Raw genomic sequence first — 19,045 nt, 5'->3', positions numbered from 1 at the left:
TAAGTGGTATCCTCTGCAGCAGTCAATTCATTAATCACTAAAGAAGACTCGGTTCCCCGGGCGGATGGGAAAGGTGATGAAGCAACATCAGTTGTATCAGCTACAGAATCTGATTCAGGTGAGGCTACAAGCCTATCTTCGACTTTCGTTGTTCTTTCTTCTTGCTGTAAAGTGCCATTTCTGCTCTCCAACGACAGAAGTACGAAATGACTAACTAGTCTAGTTGAAAGTTCATTTTTTTCTGCCTGTGTGGCATGGGACAGTTTTGTTACCCTAAAGCAGAGAAAGCTGGATCAAAGGATGCTTTTGAAAAGGCCGATTTTCGGTATCAATTGCCGGATGAATTCAGTGACAGCCAAAGAAAGGAATTACAAACCAGTGTTCTCCGCCTTTATCCAATGAAGCGAAAAGCCTAGTTCTCTGTAAAGCCTTCACGGAGTTCAAGACCGGCATCCATGCTTATTCTTCTCGAGGTTGACTCTTCTCTAGATCTAGAACAAGGACGGGCGCGGCAAGCCATTCTCTTACAGCATAAGTACATTCTGACTTTCTATTTAAAGAAAGGAAAGACCTGAACACGATTCCGTAACACAGCTAGGCTTAAGGCCAACTACAGGCTATACTGACTACTTACTATTGTTCTAGAGCGGGGAAAGTCTTCATATAAAAAACAAGTGCCGTCCCCGATTCCTCTTATTGGAGAACTAGTCTAGTAGAAAGAATATTAACCGGCGAATTCCGATAGATAGAGTAGGGCCAAGCCCTTCTAAATCAATTCCAACCTTTCGCCCGGTCGCTAACCTATCTTTTTGAGTCCATGAGAAGGATTTTTCCCTATCATCGCTGGCGAATTCCGTCACCCACTTTAGCTTCGTGTGCATAGCCTTCCTTCTGCCTTCGGGAGAATAGATGTCTAATGAACTTCCCCTAGAAAGACTTGGGAACCCCATGTATAGTCTAATCTTTCTCTAAACGTAAGAGCTAACTATCTATCCTATCCGTAGGAGCTGTTTCTAAAGAAAGTACCTTAGGGGATCTTTGTACATTAGAAGATCCCGACTCTTTCCTAAGCAGATGCTCTGCAGCGTCCACGTGATTCATACCTAGGATGGGTGGCTCTCCATCTGATTCGTGAACTCGCCCAGACCGGAAGGAACTTTCCCTCCGAAAATGCTGAGTCGAGAAAGTTGTCACTGAACCGAATTCAGATGTGTATTTCGAGGTTCTTTATGAATCGGCTCTAGAGTAGCATTCGACGTCCTGGCTTCACTACCGATTCCATTCCACCCTTTTTTTTCTTTTCTCTGCTGACTTATTCTTAGTAATTAGCTTAGCCCCCTATTCTAGTTGTAGCAGCTGACGACAGGACGATAAGACAATGACAATCCAAGTTTGATTCCTTGGCTCCCATTCTCACCATTCCGCTGCATCTTCGTAGTATTTGACTCCCTTTGGTATTCCAGTTCTTTTGATTCCTTACGAGAAATTATTGAAGTGAACTTATCAAAGAAAGAGAGAGTTGTGGCAGCCAGAGTCTTACCGTAGACTTAGACGCGGCGTGACTAAACAAACACAAGCAATTGGTGAAGCCCATATTCTGAGATTTTGACATTCGCTCGAAATAAGCAAAGTGATGTTCTTTAGCATTGTGTGCGAAGTGGATAATCCATCCCAAAGCCTTATTGATAGCAGGGATTCGTCCTATCCACCAACCAAGCAAAGCAAGCCAGCCAACAAAGATTGATCCAGTTGGGGACTTTCCCGGGGATGGGAGTCCTTTATATGAGGATTCACCCCTGAAACTCGAAAGAGAGTCCTACCCTAGGCCCACAACAAGAATCGCCTAAGCCAATTAGCTGTTGCCGATCCCAAAGACGCCTTTGATTGAATGTTCACACCAGATCCACCGTCTGCACTTCCTACATTCACTCCCTGGAAATGGAAAGAGGAAAAGAGGAATTGTAACCTCCCGGTTTGCTGTAGTCAGCCTCACGGTGTGCCTGACTGGCGAGTCTGCCGTCTCCACAGCTTTCCCTTTGCTACCGTATAATAAGCCTAGAGTAGGCAGCTATCGAATCTAGCTATCCAGAAGTGACATACTAATGAATAGGAAGAGAAAGAGATTAACGAATAGACTGGATAAGAAAAGTCAAAATACAGGTGATGGGTGGTACACCTTCTTCTTTGACTTGCAAAAAACACGCCATAAGGCCTGCTTTCAGGCAGACAATCTTCACTAAACTCGACCCATAAGGAAGGGTGGTTTTTCTCCTTGTGTAGCAAAAGGGCTAAGCCATCTGGGCAGCATTTAGATAGTCTGGATAACTCTAAGCCAACCGAGGCGCAGGCATAGTCAAGGGTTGCTTCAGGATTTCCAAGTATGGTGACGAAGAATCCAACACCAGTAGAAGGAGACCCCCGCTTAAGTCTAAGTGGTTTATCTTAAGTCTAAGTGGTTTATCCGGTTCACCGAGGAGCTGGAAAGGCAAAGCCGCTGTAGCAGAGGTGGTGGGGTTCTCTGGGTCAGCATAGCCCATAGCGTAGCCAGAAGCACGAGTCAGATCATTAGTAGATACTGTTATTGATCCATCGCCAGTGGTTAGGCGTGAGAAGCATATCCTTTTAGAGAGAAAGATTGAGTGCTTGAAGCTCATCCAGTTGATCTGGCTTATGTACCGGCACCAGCAATAGCTTATTCATCACAGTCTTGTCCAACATCCTATTCGGAGTACTTTGAATACTCTTTAGAGCCGCATACCAATGTCTGTCTTTAAGCCTTGAGATCAGTTGCCTAACACTATTGATTTTGAGGGGATTACCATACCCCTTGTGTTCCAGACAAGAAGTTTAAGCATTAGGCTAAAATAGGAGGGTCATTATTGACCTCCAGCTCCTCAATGCCAACCAAAAGCTCATAGAAATGAGTTCAAACTACTTACTAGTAGAGTAGTAGAGGCGCATGGGAAGGAGAGCAATTCCAACTGTTTCCTATGGTGACAAATTCTATTGGGAGATTCTCACCAAAAGTAGAAAGGGGGGTTCTACCCATGGATCAGCTAACGCAGTTCAGATACTAAAGTAATCTCACCAGATTCAGTCCCGAGACGATAGGCGACCCACATTTCCTTAGAGGTACAAACCACCGGTTGAACTTCTCTTCGTCAGAATAAGGGAGCTCACTTCACAAACCCAAAGCGTCAAACTAAACTCACCTCGATTTAGCAATTACACGTTCAGTCCAGGAGTTGCAGAAGGGATAGAAGGATCTAGGCAAGTAAAGAACTTGCTTTGCTAATATCACTCTTCATAGGATCATTCGCCTTAAGGCTCTCTCAGTGAAATTCCAAAAACAGATTATGGAATGAAATTGATGAGAACTGTCTTGTCAGAAAAGCAAATCTCAGTAGTTCCAGAGGTGGATCGCCTTGGCTACAAGGCTCACTCCCTTGCTTTAGACGTATAGAAGGAGTACTTCTCACGAAATGACTTGCAGTGGCACTGAGAAAGAGATAGAAGAATGAGTGAGGAACTGGCTTTTGCTCCTCGGAAGGGATCTAGATTGAATGAATGCGCATGACTCGTACTCGCTTGTACCACCTTGGTAGCTGCAAATGAGTCAACCACGGAAAAGAAACTTTCACCATAGTGAGTGATATGCTCAAATCTCCGCTTTGACTTTCGCCTTTGAATCCTTTTGTTTTTAGCTTAGCTGTCGGGTGATCAATTTTCTATTTGATTTGGGCTTTCGACTTGGAATGAAAATGTTGGTATAGCAGTTTACTAGCATTAGTCAGGGTGCGCTTCAATAAAAAAGCGTAAGTAAGGCAATGCCGGAGTTCCCACTCATCTTAGTTTGATAGCCCTATTACTATGACTAAACTTTATTCGCGAATTCAAAGTCAAGTTCTGAGGCTTGACAAGCTGAAAACACGCTATAGACGGTGACTCCGACAAGGATTCGTTTTCGGTAGATCGAGCGATTCCTCCCCGTCTCACTTGGGAATCTTCCAATTAGACTCTTCCTGCCTGGCAGCATTGGCTTCAGACTCCGGACTGATCCCTTAGATGGTTTTGACATCTTGCGATGTTTCTTGAGACAAAGCACCTCGTTCCATTCCCTGTGTACCGTCCATCTGAGAACCTTGGTCCCACTTCGAAGTTTGTAACTGGTTGCGATACTGGAGCTTCGTGATTGACAAACCAACTCAATCTGGTCCAACAGTTGATATTGACATTTTATGTCTTGTGACGGATTGCTTCTTTGATAGATTGTTGCGTCACCTGGGATGGAACATGAAATGCATATAGAAAAGATAGGTTCAATTCAGGACAGGTTGGTTAAGGTAGTTGTGTTGGCTCGCCAGCCTTGTTTCAGAGTCCTTGGTACTCTCTTCAGCTAAAGCCCTTAGTTAATACTATTAACGGGGGAGGGCCCCTCTGGTTGCTTCGACGTCTGGTTTTGAAGTTTGAGAATTTGATTGCTATAATGGAACTTCACGATTGGGATTGTTGACTCATCATGATAGGGCATTATTTTTTTGCGTATATAGAAGGTCCAGTTCATTAAGTTGAGACAGCTGTAGGCTCGAACTGACGTGTAAAGAGCACTAGTTGAAATAAACCCTGGTGAATCTTCTGGCTCTTCTGGTGTCTCAGGGTAGGCCATCGCCCAGGATGCTTGGATCAGATCTGCTTCATCACGACTTGGTGGTCTTTTTTCGGATCTCTTTCATTACTCGGTGGTATTTACGCAGCTAAACTAAAAAGGAGTTGCTGACTATCAAACCTCGGCTTAATAGCACTAGCACTCGATCTTCTTATTAACAGGTCGACCTCCACCTATTTATTAAGTTAAGAAGAAGAAAGGCTTTATCGAGAAGCAGGCTTAAGAGTGGATACTGAGATCAGAAGTTCTAAAGGAGCATCTGTCGTCTCTCCCGTTCTTCCCGGAAGTCAGTGACTTTGAAGAGAAATGGAGGACAGGGAATCTAAGGTTTCACTCCAATGAGTCAGATGTGACTTAGTCAAATTCAAAGAAAGTTCCAGTTCGGGCTATCGATTGGCTTTGAAGTGAAAGAGTGGATTGAGAGGAAGCGCGGTACTTACGGCTATCTACTCCGGTCTTCAAGCTGATTGGCAAGGCCAAGGGAAAAAAGAAAAGAAGCCGAGCTCCCTGAGATTGCTCACTTTCTCTTCCCCTATTTGTTTGTGCCTGCCTTCAGCTCTTTGCTTATGCTCTCTTACTGAGATGGGATGGGAAAGGAACTCCGTAATCAATCCACGACTGTCTTGGACATTAGTCTTCTTCTGTAGGCGATCCATCTTTCTAGCCAAAGGGTTCCGAAGTGCGTCGAAAGAGCTGGTCGGGCCTCAAAGAAGAAGATAGTATAATACCATACAGTTGTTGCCTTTCATTAAACTATCCTTTAGGATTGAAAGAAGACTTCGCTTTATAGATGAAGGAGCATACTAGCAATGAGACGGGGGATTAGATAAAGAAGTAAGCCTCTCGATCCAACTATAGGCTTCAAGTTGATCAAATTCTTCGGGCGTTCTCCTTTTATACCGCTCCTGCCTTCCCAAAGGGTACGACTTTCAATTGGGTTGGGAGAACTTGAAACTAGCTAGGGCGCCCTCGTTTGGGGTATAACTGTTAGAGGAAAGCGAGCGTAACGAATACCCTCTTTATTGTTGCTTTCAACTGAACAACATGGCCTTGCCGCCCCGCAGCTGAAAGAGACCTCAAAAGGTAAAACAGGTTTGAGCAACCAGGGTACGGAACCTTTCGCTGTAGTAGTACTTCTTTAGAACGAGCTAACTCTTCCCTTTTTGCTCTACGCGTGATCCGGGAATACCACCTATCTCTATCTATGGAAGAAGGCCCTGGGAACGACATTCGAGCTAAAGCCTTACGCGAGAAGTTGCGCGAAGGGGGTGGGTCATGGAGAAAGACCAACTTCCCTCTAGTCTGATAGATCGCTTGCTTTCTCTTGCGCATTAATGACTTGATCGAGGAATTGCGTATGAAAGGTTTATGGTCTAGGCTATCTATCTAGTACGATCGATCATTCCGTAAACTGGTGTCAGTCTCGGTTTAGAAAGTGGATATTGATTCTGATGAATTCGGATGATGTTCCATTTCTTCATTTCCTACCAAGCAATGACCTCTTTCTTTCCCGCACTTTCCCGCAAATACCTGCATCACCTTTATGCTCTGCGAGTCTAATGGCAATAGTGAGCTCGGCTGTTCCCACCGCCTAACTATCCACAACGGGGATAAGGAACGGATGCTACTAAACAACCTGAACTAGGCTACTACCGAACAGCTCCTACCTTATATTTGAGACAGATGAAATAGCTATAGATCTGAACCTAAGTACTCCTCCCGAGGCGCAGCCGAAGCTGATAGTTTAGTCTACATTCCGGCATCCATAACCTCACGATTCATTACTTATTCTTGTTCTTCTTATCACCTAGCAACTCCTGGTATCAGACTAACTAGAGCCGCTTGGCTTACCTTCTTCATAGAATGCTTCCCGCGAAGTAGTGAAGGCAGAAGAATAGTCACTACACCTTATTTGCTTTCCCCCTGTCCTTCATCCGTTCTGTCAGCAGTACGCTTCTCCTCAACCTTCGGCTTACCAAACTGCCCTTATCTTGTCTTATGAGTTGTGACTTCACTGGCTGGCCCTTAGTCACTTGAATGATTATATTCATAGAAAATCTAAGGATTACCGTCTTTCATTTACTGTGAACTGAGGGGTTTAACCTGGGCTGAAAGCTTCCATGTCATCTTTATCAGATGAAAGAGACGAAAAGCCCGAAAAAACAAAGGAAATGGCGGATTATTGCGAGCTCAGGTTGGCTTGCTTTTAGGCCGAAGCGATGGTAATATTGGTAATCATTGAGTTCTATTAATTCGAAGTACAGCTTGGAACTGGCTGCCTTCTCTCTGCGTTCAAGGTCTATCTCTCAACTCATTCTTGCCGAGCTGCTGGAAAGCTGAATAAGGTGCGTAGCTGTAAAGAAGGGGGCAATTAATAGAAAGAGTCAGTCTCCTTCCGAAGGTCAAATCCATTGGACACAGAATCCTCATCTTCAAATTCACGTTCTTTTGCTATAATTCGGGGGGCTTGCTTCCTTTGTGAGAAAGACGGGAGGGAATGTGCACGATTGAATGACCATGACTTTTCTCACAGCCAGCCCCTTCTTTTTCTGCCTGCCACATCTCTCTTCGATAGCGGGGCTTGGGGGTAGAACCCATATAGATTCGCAAGCACGGACTCGGCATAATCATTAGTTTATGCTGGAACGCCATGGACAATTACTCACAAGCTCGGCCTCAGTCAAGCAAAAGAGTGAAAGCGGCTGCCCCTCCCTACTGTCAAGCAAAAGAAAAGAGCCAAACTGACCCTCCCCCCTTCACGAGGTTGGCCTACTCATGGATTTTGTTCAAGTGTCGTTGCTGGCAGTTCGGGCGCTTTCCTACCTGGACGGATCAAACTGACCGAAATCCTCATTATTACCATTACCACCAATTGGACGAAGGCTCGAAGTCAACCAATCGTAGAGGAGAGCGCTGAGACTCATCTACCTCATCTTGATCCTTCCTTTTCGCTTGAACCAAACCTTTCACCTGACTCCTGACCGAAAGTGTGAAGTTGGTGATCGCTAAGGAGACTTTACAAAGCCAATCCCGGAATTGGCTTACCTTTTGTTCATTGCTAATCCAAGTGCTTTTGTTCTTGGCCCGCTTTCAACTCTTCCCCTTAGACCTTTAGACCTGACCAAGAGAAGTCACACCGGTAGCCAATAACTCAGAAAGAAAGGTCCCTCGAGCTTTATTAGTAGTTACACGAGTGCTCAGATCAATACCGAAACACATATGGAGTGCCTGGCCCGGACCATCTAAGTATGGGGAGTGCCACTACTGCTTTCATTGTTCTACTATTGAGTGCAAGTCTCGCTCATTGAATTGCTGCGGTGCTGTCTTGAGAAAGGGAATCCCGACCTCCATCTCTATCCGTGCGAGAGTAAGAAGTAGAAATAGGAATGTTTGACGTAAACGTAATAAGTAGTGTAGTGGAATCTTTGTGATTGAAGTTCGCTTCTCCAGAGCTAGAATCGAAACTTCCTCTGTTTGTTGGAAAGAAGTCCGCTCTTCGGTCATCTACTCGGTCTACTATAGAAGAGAGAAGCTAAGCTGCTACTGCAGACAGGACTTAGGGGTAAGCAGGAGAGGCTGGAGACACGGAACTATCAGCACTGTAAGCAGAAAGGACTAGAGCTTCACAGAGGGGTCATCGAGCTAGGTCAGAATCCTCAACTCAAGGCTGATGAAAAGAGAGTCTAATTCTGTAAAGTCAAGAAAGATCTACCCCGGAACCAGCTCTTCATAAAAGAAAGCCAGCAATTCAAAGCAAGAAAAACTGAATAGCTAACGCGCTTCCTCCTTCGTTGAGGGCTTGGTTAAGGCTCGGCCTCGGCCTGTTCTAACTCCTTACCCGATAGAAAAGTTTCAAAACATGGAAGCTAACCCAACAGTTAGGGTGTTGGCTCTAAATTCAATAAAAAGAGAAGGTCCATTCCTTTCATGCACGAGCACCTACCCCCAGCTTAGTCTAAAAAGTCACCTAATCCAACTCTTGAAAGAGCTAGCAGAACAGCCAATCTTTCTTATTCGGGAATTGCTTCAGATGAGACTAATGGTAAAGGCGCTTCAACTCATTCAACTCAATGGACCGGGACCAAGGTAAGGCCTCCTTTAGTAAGTTCCAGAAAGTCAGAGAAACTCCTTTATTTTAGTTCTTATTAGGTTAGACAAGAAGGCGAGAATAGCCTGATCCGAATTTTCTATTCGTTTTATAGGAAGACAAGAGTGAGAGGGCAAAATAGATTGAAATGGAATCTGTATATTTACTTTGAGTGGACCTTCCTATCATGATAAGTAGTAGCACCGAAGCTCATGCTGTCATCAAGTTGAGGACTTCTTGAGGATTCCTTGCAACGGGACAGAGACTAGAGAGTCAAGACTGGTCTCTTACTGCCCCTTCTTGTTGAATAGTCTTTCATGTTGAAACTGTGCGGCAGACTCTCTCTATAAGAGCAAGACTCGTGCTGAGAAAGACCATGCAAGATCAGTAGGTAAATAAACAGCTTTCTTTCGTCCAAGTCCTTCTTCTATTCGTTTTTTTCTTTTTTTGAGCATCTACAGCTAAGGCTTTCGTTAAATCCCTTCTTTTGTTCATTAAGCACTCTATTTATTAGGAACTGTAACGCCTTATTTATTCTCTTTAAGCAGTGAGTCAGAGTCAGCAGTCACTCCATTTGTGAAATTCTGTTATGCTTCATGCTTGTTTTGTTAGAACTTTTAAAGCAGGGATTTTAGGCTTGCTCAACCAAGCAAGTAAGGATCATATTCTTAACACATGCTAATCGAAGCCTAGATAATCAACTTTGAAATTGAATCCCTAAAATCTGCAAGGAAAGCGGCTACGCGACTTGATCCAAGCAAGCACTCCACTCTCGTAATTAAGTCTCCTGTACCCATTATGCTCTCTTCTTCATTGATAAGAAAGAAAGGTAGAAAAGAAGAACCTATATAGTCAAAATCAAATATTGTTTTCAATCCGTCTTTAAGGGTAGATAGCTCTCCAAAGTTCCGGCTCTCTCTTTCTATATGCAATAATTTGAATCACCTACTTGGTACGCCCCTTCTGGCACAACACACACCCCCACTCACAAGAGCACACCTTAAATTCGGATAGAGCACACCACCCTAATTCCTAAACCAAGGAAAGGACCGCGGTCATACTTTTAAACGAGATAGGCCTTACACCTGGGGCGATTGATCGATTCTGCCGTTGACTCGAATTCTTCGGGAACGAAGGATACCAGTACCAGACTAATAGAATCGTCGAGCACTAGAATCCGACGGACCGACCTAGTGATAGGAAGAGAAAGAGCAGATCGCAACTGGCGAGCGATCGATTGGCTCTCTGTTATAGGAACTCGAAAGGCGAATTCAGGCTCAATCTAAGGATTGATAGATCGATTGGAGATTGATTGAGTGCCCTATTAGAGAAGGCCGATGGGTAGACCCAATATCTATCAGTACTCGCGATCTGGGGAGTACCTAGGGAACTTATAAGGCCTCTACATTGAGGGAAAACCTACTCTACGTGAAAAAGGAGAAGTGCACTTTTGCATAACCTCTGTTTTCCTTGGGCATTGGAAGAATCACAAATGTAGGAAGGAACTGGTTGATATAAAAAGATCTCTGACCATATGGTCTTAAGTTGAGTATAGTACTCAGCAACAGTCATATCCCCTGACTCAGATTTTTGACTTCTTATTCAAGCTGGAATATCTTAGCTTCATTTCCTATGAAATCAAGATCATGGAAATCAAAGACCATACCTGTTTAGCCGATGCCATAAACATAAGACTGGTAGCAATTGTAGGCTCAATTGCATTGAGAAGCCATGACATGACCAGCTGATTTGTGGAACTCCAGTCAGCCATCTTGGTCTCACTCATATTGGGGATCAGAGACAGAAGGACAGCGAGCTGATACATGAAGCTCCATAAACGCTTTCCTCCAATGAACAGACGAACCGAGCGAGCTCAATGCAAAGAACTCGAGTGAGGAGATCTGGTTACTTTGTAGAATATGTAATACGAGGAGGCAATGAATATGGAATGGTTGGTTGTATACCGAGGCAATGCTATGATTCTTTTCAGCCAAAAGCCTATTCTTTATGGTGTGCCAATTGCTAATCATAATCCCTAAAAATAGAGGTAACGTAACGGGACGGACAGTAAATCAGATAAGAAGATAAGGGACGAGAGGTAGCGGTTCTGTGGTTCGGCGGGTAGAGGAAGATCACTATGAAGAATAAAAGGCATCGGAAGAGTTAGCCCAAGAGGTAGCATTTGGGAACGATCCATATCAATTGGTATGAAAGCCTACAGCAAGAAAGAAGGAAAGAACGAATGATAGGAATGTAGCGGAAGAAAAAAGTTCAAAAAGCTTTTGTTGCCCTAAACGAGTAACAACAAGTTTAGGAACGAGATTTCTCACTGAACTACTACATCAATTGAGAAAGAAAAAGCCCATGCTTTGGTCTAGCACCGGTTCCGGCAACTCTTTATAGATGTTATTTCGGATATCCTGGACTAATAATTCAAAAATGACTGAGCGACTATATCATGGGAATATTCCACTGCTGAACGGCGGCTAAGCCCATTAAGAACAGCTTACTATAGTATCCAAATCCCATCGTATACTTGACGAGGCAAAAGAGTGAAAGTGGGAATCAGCATAGGGCGCTGTAAAGGCAATTCTTTAAAAGATAAATAAAGGTGAAGTCCTCCCCCTCTTACTAAGGGTAGCTAGCGAGAGGAATACTAATGATTATCCATGAAAGAAGGCTGGATGGAATTCAGCGAAGACGAATACTAAAGATTCATGGGGACCTCAAAAAAGAGGGGATAGAGAGCGCGGAACGGGCTTTCCAAGCATAAAACAATCCCTACCTATACATTCCATGGCAACAGACAGAAGGCAGTTTTGTCGTTGTTCTTAACCCCAGGCCCATTTCCGTTCCCAATAATCTCCATGAAAAGACTACCATGATTTCCGAACGAACCGAGGTAGAGTCAAGGCATGAAAAAACTTTTCTATGATCCGCTTATTTCCAAGTACGTATTATCCGCTACGTTATCCGCCGTCTCTGCGGCCCGCCAAAAGCCTACCCTCTCTCGGATATTGAGTGGGTTGACCTGGGCTGGGGGGGATTGGGGTTGCTTTTCTTTAGGACTTTAGTTTGTCAAAAGGCTCGAAAGACCTACTTGATGAGTTTCCTTATGAGTGAGTTTGTAGGTGTCTTTAGTCGAGTGTAGCGAAGGGATTCTCCTAAGAGAAGCTTTAGAGGGAATAGAGGTGAAACGACTTTTCTTCGCTGCTTCTTTGACATAAGATTAAACGAAAGCGGTTGCTAATGCTTGTAGCTTGCTTCTGTCCTTAGTCCATTTTTGGCTGAAGCTGTTTTGACTGCCATATATTTTTTGAATCGAATACCTTCCTCTGTCATCTCTGGTCTGTCTCTTTTTGAGAGAAGATTTTCTACCCCGCCTGACTATGAAGAGCTTCGAGTCTATCGGGAAAGGATGTGGTGGTAACCCCCGCAGCTTTGTCTAGAACCGGGCGGCCAGCCGTGTAGGAAGACTCACCCTAGCCACTATAGCGACCCCACCCCCAACTCTAGCTGAGAAGCACCCTCTATCCACTTCCCCTTTTCCGTGTGCCCAAAAGCCCGGTTTATGAGCCCCTTTCCGATTCCCTCACCCAATCTCATGAGAAGCAAGTCCAGCAGGCCCTGCCTTAACCTGTCCTCAGACAGCCAGCCCTCACCAGGCTGCTGGCATTGCTAAATGCTCCGCCACGAAGCAAGCTTTCCCGAATACGACAGATGCGGAAGTGGCTAAAGAAGTCGGAAGAAGAAAGTAGTTGGACAACTGTATACACGAGGTATTCTGAGAATTGGCAACATTGACAGAAAGGGGAAGGGTAGGAATAAACTTTTTTAGGTCTATCTCTACTAAAGTAGTCGGCCTAACCTTCGGTTCTCGTAACCAAGTTTTTATTTCTCACTCCTTATATACTTTTTCTTACTTCATCCATAATGACTTTCTTTTAAATTGTGTGAAAAAAAACCCTCTACTTCTAACTAAAGGCGAACAGCCGGCATTGCAAGCAAATAGAGAGCCCCCACCAGTTTGAGCCGTTGCGAGCCGGAAAGTGTACCGGCTGTTTGAGTCGCGAAAGGGCCGCTTGCTTAAATTAGATTATTATTAATAATAATAATAATAGACATATAATATTCTATATCTATCTATAAACAATAATCCACAAAATAGAACATTTTTTGATCCAATTGTTCATTCCTGGGAAGAGGAAGAAGCAGATAGAGCAAAGGCCTCCTCTTTCCATCCGCTCTTCCCTAAGTGAGCGAATTGCATGTAGAGATCCGTAAGGGCTTATAGTTTAATTGGTTGAAACGTACCGCTCATAACGGTGATATTGTAGGTTCGAGCCCTACTAAGCCTACCACCCCCTCTCTTCACCTGATACAAGGCAGTCGAAGTACCCGCCGCCCTTTCGATCTAGTCCCACCAAGAAGAAGTGGAGCTGAATTGGCATCCGCCTGAGATGGGTTCTTTTAAGATTCATGTTGATGCGGTTCTCTAACCAGGTTATCACAAAGAAAACATTGGAGTGGTGGGTATAGATCTGACTGGGCTACTCATAACTGGAATAGGGTCTATTTACGCCCTTTTTTCGGTGGACATGGCGGAGGCTCATGCACTTACACTTAGGAAAGGTTCTGACCTGGCTTTTTCTCTACAGCTATCTTATCTTTATATGTATGAAAACAGATTCATCTCAGGTCTTTCAAGCTTTTCATAGTCAAAAGTCGTCTACAGATCGCAGTCTGAGGCCTATTGTTAGCGATGTGCAGCAACTCCTGATGTCCTACCACAGCTGGTCGGTATAAAGGGTGAACAGATTAGCCAATGCTTCGGCCGATTGGGTGGGAAAGCATCTTCCTGACTGACTGTGTCGACCTTACTGGGTGCAGAGTCCTCCACCAGATATTCTTGCTATTTTAAGAGAAGATCATCATTGGTCTGACTTAGGCCTTGATGTCTTTTGATTTCAGCTTTCAATGCCCGGAATAGGAAATGAGATGATTCGATAGTGGGAACTCATAAGCGCTCATCCATTCTATGCCGGTAATCGAGGAGGCTATGCTTAAAAGATTGCATTCGACGCCGGTGATCAATCAGGCAGGATAGCATTTTCCCTTTCCGACCGGTCTTTGAGTAGAATACCCCTTCTTCCGCCTACCCTTGACTGGGGTTGGCTAGGGCCTTTTATTCATAATCATAGTATGTGGCTATCGCTCCTACTTCTGCTTGTCATTTTAGTACTTGTAATGTCTTTGGCTTCACGCCCCGCAACCTATCGGTCAAGTGTCTACGCTACTCACCTTTGAAATTGAGTGGCATTTGGGCCCATAGATAGAGTCATCCCATCCAATGCCTTTTCCTTAGCTTCTGCTTTCTGGCTTTCTGCAAGAGAGGTGCCAGGTTCATCAGGGTCGAAATCAAACCTGATAGAAGATTCATCAACGCTGGGCACAGTGCTTGAAGATTGAGGGCTTTCCTAAGTAGAAGGCATGGAACTAGCGCTTCGCACTTGACCTTTCCACTAAGCTCTTGGAACCTTTCTATCCCGAGCCGCTCACTTGGTTTGAGTTGTATTCCGATCCTAGAAACAAAGCCAAGAAAGGCTAGTCCTAGTCATCCTTCTTGATAGATTTCTTCATCAAAGCAAAGAGAGGTTTCAGTCTCAGAAGTGGCATTCAGTTCTCCTCTGCCGATGCTGCTACGCTTCTCTGATCGCTAAGCCCTCAGAACTACATTCCCGGATTGGTTGATGTTATCTCAGTTGATGTTTGAAGCATAGTTCAAGTGAAAAAGATCCCTATCAGGTGAGTGCCGAGCCTTTTGATTAGCCGCATTTATGACTTCTCAAAGTCTGGCCTGGCCCTGCCACCTCTACTTCTACTACGATCAGTTTCGAACCTGGGAAAATCACTCTTTTATACGCTATTTGAAGTTGGAAGATTCCATTAGTTATCTTATGATATTCTATCATCGGGACAGGAATGGAGTGACCGAGGGGACGGACGAGGGGAAGAAGTTTCTACTATTGCTATGACTGGCAAGCAAAGAGGGAAGACTAGAAAAGAGACCCGCTTTAGCGGGGGAATATGAGATAGCGACTTTACTTATTGACCTTCATGAGCATGGGTGACTGCATCTCATCTTTCATTTCTGATTGAGAACATTATGAACCCGAAGCCCTCACGATATGACAGAAAGATGCCACCAAGCGCGAAAGAGTATCGACCTCAGCCTGCCTAAGGAAATGGAATCGGGGATCAACTTCTCATTCTATCTTTAATAGAGAATCGAGAAAGCCCTCACTCTTCAAGTCCTTTTGCCATCAGCAAGTCAGTCTGCCCGTCTTTCAGGAATCACAAGCTATCACGGAAATATCAATTTGGTCACTAGGAAATCCCCAAGATCGGGGCTAAGAAGTTGGAGAAAGAAAGCCACGGTGGATTGATAGATTACTAATCTGGCCCCAGTCTTTGACTGAGGAAGGGACCCAGCAAGTCAAGTCAAATCCGAAGACGACCTTCATTTGAGAAAGTCAGAAGATATTGATTGGCAAAAGCCCATTGTCAGAGAGATGAAAGAAAGCAAAGGATTCGAGGAGTCATCCCATGATCTAACCGGGATAGAAATAGAAATAAACGGAAAAAGGAGAGACCAGAACAGATGCGCCAGCTGTCGAGATTATCCAATTACTTGACGTTGCGAAAGACATAATCTGAGGTCAAGCAGGAGCGGCCACTGAACCCGTTCTAGCGTCGTGGGATGAACCAGAAAGAGGATCAAACATGAAAGTAGGGATTGGCCCCCTGGGATTCCTGAGGTTGACCCGCCTTCGAAGAATCGGGCAACAAAGATTCAATAAAGATATGTACATATATCTCCACAATACAAAGGTCCGAAATTGTGTCCGTCTAAGCTAAGTAGCCGACTCTTGTAGGTCTAGTCAAGCCTGATAGAATATCTAAGACTAATTAGACCGACAAGGAGAAAGAGGGGCTTACTTGGTGGCAGGTTGCCTTCTTCTATCCTCACCTTGCTTCCTTTAGGCCTGGGATTACTATCTCCTTGTGAACAGGGTTTCTGGTAGAATGAGTCCTAAAAGGCTGGGAAAAAGAAGCAGGGACTAAGAACCTTACGATAGCACGCTTTCTTTATAGATCATATATCCCCTTGGAGTAAGAACCGATAGCAAAAGAGATTCTAGCGTAGGTATACTCAGTCCTTATTTATTCTAGATCTAAACCCAGGGAAGCTAGGGTTTGCCCGTTCTCATACAGCGCTCTTTTAGGCTAGGTTTACTCCTAGCATGAGGGAATTAGCTTAATAGAAAATGACCTATCCACAGGGACTTCAACCATGGAATTAAAATATCTAGCACTTTATATTCCTTCTAGCCAACCAATCTCCACTTTCTTGGAACTCGGGACTGACCTTCAAATAGCATGTTGATTTATAAGCGTACTTTCTTTCTCCCTCAAGACTGAAAAGATCTGACCTGGGATAGAGCTAGAGCGTGCTATTGTAGAGCGTAAGTTACCATGCGCTGGAGGAGCCGAAGGAAGAAATTCGAGAAGTTCAAGATGAGAAATAGGAGTAGGAGAACGAGCTATCGAGTCAGCTATCCCCTGGCTGTATCCAGCTTGGTTTGTAGTAGTACCCGCTAACCTGCCAGCCAGTATTGACTCATTCTACCAGCTAATCCTCTTCGACTAACTCATTCCCAGGGGATATGATATAGAGGAAGGAAGTCTACCCTCGTAGCCAGAGCTCAAGTAAACCAATGCCTTGTAAGAGTCAGCATTCTACCCTACCTTATATCCGTAAGCCAAACCCTATCCTCCAATGAGTCTACTCCTGCCCTTGTTTCCAGCTTGGGAATGAGAGTGAGGATATTGGAATTGAAGGAAGTCCCCTGAGATTGGGATAGAAGTAAGGGTAAACTAGTGGAAGGATATTCTAAGGAAAGTGCTGGCGCTATAGTCAGTCATTCCCCTTTGCCCATGCCTTTTAGTAGTTAGCCTGGTGCTAGGAGAAGCAAGCCAGCTAAGCAACTAATCAAGTAAGCTAGAAAGAAAGTTTCAGTCCATGGGTAATCCTCTATAGTCGAAGTTGGACCTGACATTGGGAGTTGCCATAGGGTCTACCCCTAAGAATAAGAAGGAAGAGTTTGCGAGACAGTTGCAGATTCAATTCCGTCAAACCCTCTTGCATAGGAAAGGGTATCCCTCCCACAGACCTCTGTCTTGGTCGCCCCTACTTATTTTCTCGATCAATCTTTCGTTTTCTCACGTGCTCTCGCGGCGTGATACCCCATTCACTCTGGTGCATGTCTCCCGGGTAGTCTTTTCCCCTTAAGTTTCCGTTTTCGTCTTTCCGTTGTCTTTTTTCTAAGTGGAAGAGAGGCATGGTTGAGTTGGGGTCTAGTCTTCTGGTTCTTTCTTCTTGCTTGTCGTTCTGCCTTCCTTCTATTGATCTAGGTCCCTTTCTAGTAGGAGTAGCTTATCTCTTCCTTTTCTTCTAGTGCTTAGCGTGCTCTTTCTGTCTGAGTAAGATAAGGGAGTAGTATGCTGCTTCCTCCCCTTGGGTATCCAGGTTGTAGTCCCCTAGCTTTATCCTTTAGTCGTTGAGGGAAAAACCTTCTGAGTTCCCGAGGAAAATGCTCTTTCTTTTCCTTTTATTCGAGCGAGGGTTGCAGGTGGAGAACCGGCCTATTCTTACTAACTAAACAAAGGAAGTACAAGTTCCAAGAAGAGTCCGTTTCCTGTGTTATGAAGAAGAAGTCCTATCGTTACGTTCCCTCTTCACGAGGATATTTTATGCGCTGTCTCTTTCTACCCCTCAACTCTCATAGTGGTGAAATGTTGGCTCTGTCCTTCTTCTTTTTATTGGGTCTTACTTCCTTGCTAGTTACTACTTCCGCAGAAGAAAGTCAATCAAGAAGAAGTTGTTTTGACACGCTAGCCCCAGTGTTCTTGCTGCCATTCCTCTACATTGGACTCAACAAGGACTAAAAACTCGCTCTGACTTTCATTCTTAGACCAAGGTCTTCCCCACCCCTGAACGGGGAAGAGGCAACACCTTATGATTGCCAGCACTTCCATCTTCTTAGGAAAACCCTCCGCCCCCTAAGAACAAGAAAAGACCTGCTACCCCATCTTCCACGAAAAGAGAGTATGATGGACTTTTAGGAGTGAATCACTCGCTATCAGCATCTTCTTCTTTAGGCTGCCTTGCCCATTACCGCACACGCGGGGCTACGGTACCAATCAATCAGTTGAGCTAGGTTGTCCTTTCTTCCAGCTTTGAGGGTTCTAGCCTAGAAGGCAGAAGTGTCAATGCTTTTCGCTACTAAATGTCCTTTGTTTTAGTTATAGGAGAAAGTCGTTCTCATACCCTGGGTTTTTCTTCCTCTGGATGTTAGGGTGGCATAAGTGGGAATCCGTGTCGCTACGGTCAAGCCAATGAATCTACATCGGTCTATCTACGTACCGTACCTTCCATCATAAGGCAAATCTCTTCTCTTATAAGCAAGCGCGTTTGAGGAGCCCCATCTTTCTTTCGTTCTGGTATCATATGTATCCCCTTCTTTCCTGAGTTAGCTGAGTTTGTTCTCTTCCTTCGGGGGCTTATTGTTAGAAAGAGAGGGTCTGAGCTGCTATATCTTTGCTTGCGGTGAAAGAATTTGAATGACGAGGTATGCGAAGCAACCGCCGAACTCAACGACTAATAAGAGAAGGAAGAAGGATCAATCATTGTCGCCTAGGGCGTTCCTGCTTAATATAGCTGTTGTAGCAGTTGTAGCTCTTCCTTTGATGAAGGAACTCAACATTCCAGCGTTGGAAATGAGCTTCTTTGTGGCAGACTTCGGTATCGAAAAATGTGGCTTTTGAGCCTAGGATTTCTATATCGACTTTCATTCACTCCCCACTTGAAAGTCATTGTTAGGTAAAGCATCTCTAGCGGACGCAATTAGTTAATCTTCTTAGTCGCTCGGAGAAAGGTAGCGAAGTACGAGTACTCAATTCAGATTCGATATCTGGGCTTTCTTCTGTTGGAGTGAATCCCTTGCTTGGTTCTTCCGTGCGGGGAGGGTATAGTCTAAAATTATTTTATTCTTGATCGAAGCTCTATGTCTCATTAAGTCCTTCGCAAGCTTCAAGGAAAAATAATTTCACCTCCTTCTTTTCGCGAAGGGAGGGTTAGGAAAAACCTTATCTTATATAGGCTATTATCATCAGTAAGAGATCGATCTTTGAAGGACCAGATGGAAATGACCTTTTTCATTTCATCTTTT

At 44.4% G+C, this 19,045-nt stretch overlaps 1 non-coding gene across 1 annotated transcript, besides 1 other annotated feature; it reads left to right on the top strand.

Moving 5' to 3' along the window:
- Positions 1-19,045: part of a repeat region (repeat R1; copy 2) that runs on past both edges of the window.
- trnI-CAT-2 lies at positions 13,038-13,119 on the top strand. The gene has a single exon. It is a non-coding gene; the product is annotated as a tRNA-Ile (tRNA).

Source organism: Mimulus guttatus, mitochondrion (genome assembly GCF_056151865.1).
Source record: "Mimulus guttatus mitochondrion, complete genome".
Taxonomy (NCBI): domain Eukaryota; kingdom Viridiplantae; phylum Streptophyta; class Magnoliopsida; order Lamiales; family Phrymaceae; genus Erythranthe; species Erythranthe guttata.
Note: the sequence above shows the minus strand (reverse complement) of the source record. Positions and strands in the feature narration are given on the sequence as shown.